This window comes from Papaver somniferum, unplaced genomic scaffold (genome assembly GCF_003573695.1).
Source record: "Papaver somniferum cultivar HN1 unplaced genomic scaffold, ASM357369v1 unplaced-scaffold_125, whole genome shotgun sequence".
Taxonomy (NCBI): domain Eukaryota; kingdom Viridiplantae; phylum Streptophyta; class Magnoliopsida; order Ranunculales; family Papaveraceae; genus Papaver; species Papaver somniferum.
The window spans coordinates 17,460,649-17,467,444 of NW_020621603.1; the positions used below are offsets into that span (position 1 = coordinate 17,460,649).

General features: G+C 35.9%; 2 long non-coding RNA genes across 2 annotated transcripts; both read right to left on the reverse strand.

The window, feature by feature from the left end:
• Nucleotides 1-346: 346 nt before the first annotated feature.
• On the reverse strand, nucleotides 347-3,111 carry LOC113331508. The gene is made up of 4 exons (XR_003350991.1): nucleotides 2,870-3,111; nucleotides 2,343-2,530; nucleotides 755-1,560; nucleotides 347-650 (listed from the first exon to the last, which is right to left on the reverse strand). It is a non-coding gene; the product is annotated as an uncharacterized LOC113331508 (long non-coding RNA).
• A 2,157-nt stretch (nucleotides 3,112-5,268) lies between these two features.
• Nucleotides 5,269-6,080, reverse strand: LOC113331424. The gene is made up of 3 exons (XR_003350915.1): nucleotides 6,025-6,080; nucleotides 5,511-5,636; nucleotides 5,269-5,284 (listed from the first exon to the last, which is right to left on the reverse strand). It is a non-coding gene; the product is annotated as an uncharacterized LOC113331424 (long non-coding RNA).
• Between the last annotated feature and the right edge of the window lie 716 nt (nucleotides 6,081-6,796).

A 6,796-nucleotide genomic window follows, 5' to 3' on the forward strand; every position in this document is an offset into this window, starting at 1 on the left:
CAATTAACAAGCTGCATTTTAAGGTTGAGTTTGCTGAAAAGTCTTAATATAGAGGTTGCAAATTCTGTCACTTTTTTTTTTTGACGGGAGAGGCTATCCAAAAAAAATCGAACAACTTGCTAATATTCCACAGCCTAACGGTTGATTTTGTCACTGTTCAATTGAATGTCCCTTGCAGCTTAATTGGATATATAGTTCTTTAGTTACTATATATCTTGATATGCTACATGTTACTAGATAACAGGAATGGATAGAAATTCGAATAACAACCAATTGAATATAGACAACAGGAGGAGCCATTTGATTCATCTTGTTTCTGTTTACATGCTCTTTTTGGTTCCTGAACATTTATAATAAAATGTAAGGCTGTCAAGATTCCAACGGTTGGGAAACGTATACATCGATTATTATGTGTATCATTACAAATCTTTCTAGGTAGTAATGCATTCATGCACGTACTTGCATATTTGGCTAATTCAATAGGATTCGTCTTATAAAATAAAATTATATATTAATTGATGCTATAGAGTCGGTAGGGTACATACTATTTGTCATTGATGGAGGGAACAATGCAGAGACAATGGCGCTTATAGGGGAAGTTCCACCACTTGAATACGTCCACTTGCTATCCATTGTAGCCTGAGTCCAGACTATAAAAGGAGCACCAGGTGAGAACCAATAACCATCATCAAAATATCATTTTCTACATTAAATTTGTTCTTAGTTTTCTTCTAAATAAGGCGAAAATGTCTACCTCAAAAAAAACTTTTCATGCTCGTTCAATCAGTTTGCCCACCAGATCCAAGCCACTTGCTACTGCAGTTGAGGAACAACTCTGCAAATTGAGATCTTCAGTTCTCACCTCATCCATCTCCAACAACTTGGTTGCTCTTAAGGACTTGTATGAATGTGTCGAGGATTTCCTCTCTACCGAAGATGGAAAATGCTTAGACGCAGTCTTGGACAGATCTGTCATGTTGTTGGATGTCTGTGGAACTATTAAGGATGTTTCATCTCAAATGAAGCAATCTGCCCAAGATCTTCAATCATCTATCCGAAGGCAATCAAATGAGTTTGACACATACATGACCTCAAGAAAGAAAGTCTGCAAAGTCATCCAAAAATGCCTTTCAGATATTAAGAAAAACACCAACAAAAACAATGACCTCGTTACCGATGTCCTAACAGAAGTTGAAGCAACCACTCTTGCAGTTTTTGAATCTATCCTGTCTTTCTTATCTGCACCAAAGCAAAGGTCACTAGTCTCAAAGTTGACCACCAAAAGTGCAACCCAACAAGTTGTCAATGAAGTAACCAAGATCGATGTCGCTTTGAAATCCAAAGTCATTGAAACAAAAGAAGTGCAGAAGTCATTGGCTGACCTTGAGATGAACCTTCAAGAACTTGAAGATGGACTAGAATCTGTCTTTAGGTGTCTGATCAAGAACCGAGTTTCACTTCTTAACATCCTCAACCAATAGATCCATAGATATCTTCATCTCCCATTGGTATTTTCCACTTTTTATTAGGAAATGCCTAATGGAATTTTTACTGTACATACTGTATACAAATGAAAAACAAAGTATATTAATACATGAAATCACTTTACTCGAAACAATTTTTGCAAATTATCTTTTTTTTTGTTTTGCTTCAGTAATTACACGATCCATCATTAAAGCAAACGAATTACTCGGTAATTAAGGCCTTGTTCTACGTTTGTTTGTCTAAATGATTAAGGAAGCATTGACCTTTTTAAATAAAAAATATGAGATAAACATGTGAAGATTCTAAATGTTAGAGAAACAAGGGAACAGGCCGTTCAGCGGGTGATACGAAAGAATCATTCAGGATAACACGTCCGCATCACATTGATTGCATCAAATTCAAGGTTGTCAAGATTCTAATTGTTATAGAAACAAGGGAACATATATATAGGCTGACCAGCAAGAGATACGAAAGAATCATTCAGGATAACATGTTTGCATCACATTGTTAATAACAAATTTAAGGCTGTCAAGATTCTTAATGTCGAGACTATTCAACCAAAAGAATAGCTACTTGCACACAATTATGTTAAGCATTTTATGACTTACAAGTTTCTAATTGCACACAATTTAAGGTTGTCAAGATTCTAATTGTTATAGAAACAAGGGAACATATATATAGGCTGATCAGCAAGAGATACGAAAGAATCATTCAGGATAACATGTTTGCATCACATTGTTAATAACAAATTTAAGGCTGTCAAGATTCTTAATGTCGAGACTATTCAACCAAAAGAATAGCTACTTGCACACAATTATGTTAAGCATTTTATGACTTACAAGTTTGATGATACTGACCTGCAAAGTGATTTTCCTTCCTATCTCCGTAAGTGACTAAACGTATTGGTGTATGTATGTCTTTGACAAATGGAACAACCCACAGACATGGACTAAAGCGGAAGTCCACCACCATAAAAACCTGAAAGAACTGAGCACAAGAGCCTTAATGAGATTCCTCATGTCCCCTTTAATACTGTATGTTTAATCTGCAATACCAGTAACCCTTTTGTCAATATACTATATAAGCAATGATCTTGTAAACAAAAGGTGACATGTCTGCTAGTGGCCAAAATTAGCACCAGCGTATGAGCAGTAAAGTTACTTCATTTGGGAGATTGATAACGCAATTGCCCTATTCTTTGACTAAAATTAGTTTGTTCGCATATTAAGACAGACATATCAATCTATTAAGCGAACCCACAAGATCAGTACAATAAAAAATCTAATTCGGGGGTTGAATTGATCCTTCTAGTGCTCACAATGGGTGTCAATAATCAAAATAGTAGCATGGTTTATTGTCAGTCAAAAGAAAAACCCAATGTTACCTGAATCGTCAGCTGAAGATTAGACATGATTTAAATGGTTCTGAGAGAAGGATGAATGGATGATGATGAACATCTCTCCAAGTTTTGCACAACCAATTTGGATTCTAAAACTGATTCGGTGGGCAAATGTGTTAAGCTGTCCAATTAATGTGATGCCCGTTTGGGAGCTCCACCGAGAATCCTGTGAAAAAACCTAGGGCTTGATAAAATGGAGAGAGAGAGAGTAAAATGGAAGGCGCAAACTGTAGCTATGCAAGGCTGTATTTTCTATACAGCCTTCGCTAATAAACAGCCACACGACAACAAGTCAAAGCATTTTTGTGGAAGTCAGAAATAGAAATCAATGATTCAAAAAATCGGTACTTTTTATTGTTGAACTTCATCAAAATTCTAACTTAGCATAGGTCCTGAGTTCTTCTGACCTGTAGACCCATTCATCCTGTCGTCTCAGTGTATACTGTATATGTGTTACGTGACAGCCTAAGGCAGGGTATCTTTTTCAGGGACGTAATTAATACTCACCATGGTATCCATCTGATTAACTTATATTCATTCTTACCTTTCTTCAAATATATTTCTCCGAAAAGGTACTACGAATTTTGGAGGGTGACATGTTAGATGGACTCGAACTATGTAAAATTTCAACATGCATGTCTTGCAAAATGAATAAGACATAGTAATATCTTTTATAACCGTTTCGACGACGTTTCTGAACTCCATTAAATCTAGTAGCTAATTTACGATTTGGCGCTCTTCCGCCAGTTGACATTCTTGGTGCAATGGTAAGAGGAGCATTCCAACTTTTGCACACTTCTTTGCATTTAAGAAATGTTTTACCTGGTAACCTACTGAATATGTTAAAGAACAAAGTCGATGAAAGCCTACTGTTGATGTTTTCGACATCATCATGATTACTTGAAGAAGCCATTGTGATTATGATAGAAGATGAAGATTTCAGAGGTTGTTTTTTTTTTCTTTTCTTTTGTCAATGAGATTACTTGGTGCCTATAACAGTTGATTAAGACAATGAGATTGGACTGCAAAATACCTCGCCAGTTGAGAAGACCTTTTGGGCTAAATGTGTGAGATTCTTGCTTATTATTCTTGCGGCTGTGAAATACATGGGAGAGTCATACTTGGCTGTTTTATAATTTTAAAAGACAACTAGATTTTGTGCCCGTGCTACGCACCGGACATTTTTTTTTTAACATTTTCATTAAAAATGTGTCGCATTTTCAAATGGTCGTGGCTCGGCTTCGCCTCGCCCCGTCGTTTAGGATTTTTAATTTAGCGTGGATTTCTGATTTGGTCTTAGAATCTTTAATTTGGTGTGGCGTGGCTTCGTCTCATCCCGTCGCGATGCTCATCTGGGTGAATTGTAGAGAGTTCCCGCAACAACATGGGATTTGAAGAAATATTGTTACTACTTACAAAATGAGTTACTACCAAATCCAATGATCAACCAAAAAATTTAAATAAGTGGTCAAATACTAACCATTTTAGATCAACCCAATGATCTGAAAATTTCAAAAATTACATAAAATTGAAAAGTGGAAGACTATCGAATTTACTGGCTACCTTTCTATATTATTAGTTATTATTGGGTCGTAACCAAGAACTTAAATCGTGCAGCTAAATATTAATTTACAATATTGAGGTTTACATTTAAATTCAATTTTCAGTCGAATTACAACATTCAACTACAGAGTTCCATTTAATCTTTTGGTAGTCTAAGATCTTAATAATTACACTAAACACATCTTTCTTGTACGGGTTAATACCATACCAAGCCCTTAATGCAGTATTAATCCACATGGTAAACTAAATATTTTCCCTTGTCGAAATGCTCCAGTATATATAAACCGAAATATATTCGGTTTCTCCTTCCTCTCTCGTTGTCCTCATGATGATTGTGCTATGTCCATTATATATCAAGACTTGCTTTTCACGACTAATAAAAAATGGATGTAATCCAATTAGTTTTCCTTACATAAATGTAAATGCTCAAACAGAAGCACGCAAGACGCAAACAGACAAATAAGGAATGATATTTAAGAAACAACAAACAGGGAAGGATATATTGTACCCCAAGACAATCACGGGTACATCCATTTGTTTCTCTCACGCAGTCAATTCAACGCGAACTATCATGCCCTGGATGAAGCAAACATCTCAAGCCTGCATATAGAAATTCAAATAGTACATCTCAAGCAATTTCCTGCAGAGAACAATTCAAGGAGTACACTATTTCCTGAATACATCTAGTAAACTATCTCGGAGTAGATCATAATGGATCTTACCACTGCATAGGAGTCTCACTGCTTACATAGTTTTCACCCTTTAGATGAATTACCAAATTCATCTTCATACTCAGGTATTCGTATAAAACCACGACCGCCATCCTCCCTTATTATGCTGCAAATTGATTGAAAATGTTTATCAACAGACAATCAACAACTGGAAACCAATTAAAGTTCATCTTATGAGGTATTACTTTGCAGTTTTCCAGATACCGATTAATAACTACATCAATAATGATTTGAATTGGGTTAGCAACGGTTAGCAGATGAATGTTGTCCATTGCATGTTTGATAATGTTACGACTATGCCATATTTTGAGTTCCGGTAGGGATCCATTTACCTTGGCTCCGTCATGCAATCTGTGTTACACGCTGGACTCCAAAGCAGACTTTCCGTGTCCTTTTTGCAATGCATGTACTGGCCCATTCTGCCCAACTCCTTGTCCCGTAAGAACACTTATCATTTTCTAGTTCAAGATAACTATTAAATAAGCAAATATACATAGCATTGCATAATTTGAAATTTGAAAGTCTTTCATAACAATTACCATGATTGAAATTGTATCTGCCTTGTTCACCTCATTGTCAACAGTTACAACACCCACATTTTCAACTGTTTTATTAAATTAGAACAAAACTTTTTTATCCTAAAAACAATTTTATATGCATTGTAACTGTGCTAAACTGTAATTTTAGAGCTGAACTACGACAGAGATTTCTTGTAAGTGGTAAGTATTTCTTACATTCCTTAGCACGATAAAGTCATTTTCTTAAATAGAATGAGATTATGAAAATTTACAGTAATGGTAAAAGCTTAAGGAACAACGTTTGATAAGGCACGATAATGACCATTACCATGAAGTGAAATCAGCATGAAAATGTCTGGCATAACTGATTATTTCATCAAAGTCGGATGATTAGGCACAATAATGACCATTACCATGAATGTCTGTAACCACCAGAGAAGCAGGTTCGGAAGACTCATTTTGTAGTTTGAGTGCTTCATCTGTTTGAGTATGAGTATTGTCTGTGTCACTTTCAGCTCCAACGAACGCCCTTGCTAAAAATCAGAGCTTGAAAATATTCGCGGCCAGTAAATAATGAAGAAAATGGACATAAGAAAACAATATAGTGTCAATTCCGTATAAAAAGTCATCAGAAAAAGAGTTACCTTACGAATGGAGAAAACTTGGTGTGGCAAGATAATGAGCATCTTCCTCCAGTTCCAACAATCATTATGTGGTCCATGTTATTTTCAGCAAGTGCTCCCAATTTATTGAGCTCAGGTTAGACAATTTTCCGGAATTCTGGACTATTTTGTCTCTTATACTCGGCATACATGCAAGATTGGCAATCACCACTTCAATTGCTAGGCTAAATAGACATGTAAGCGTCAACATCTCTCAACCGTGTGCCCTTTCTATTGCCCGCTCTACACAATTAGTTAAAACATAGGTGGCTTCACTGTTATTATTAGTAAACGCATGATACCTAGAGAGTACATATTAGTCTGTTGTCCAAGTATTCTGTAGTACCAAATCTCCAAGCAGAATTTTCATTTCATTATCACAAAAATAAGGTGTTTCAGAATAGTTCCACCAACATCACCAGCACCACCCAACACCAA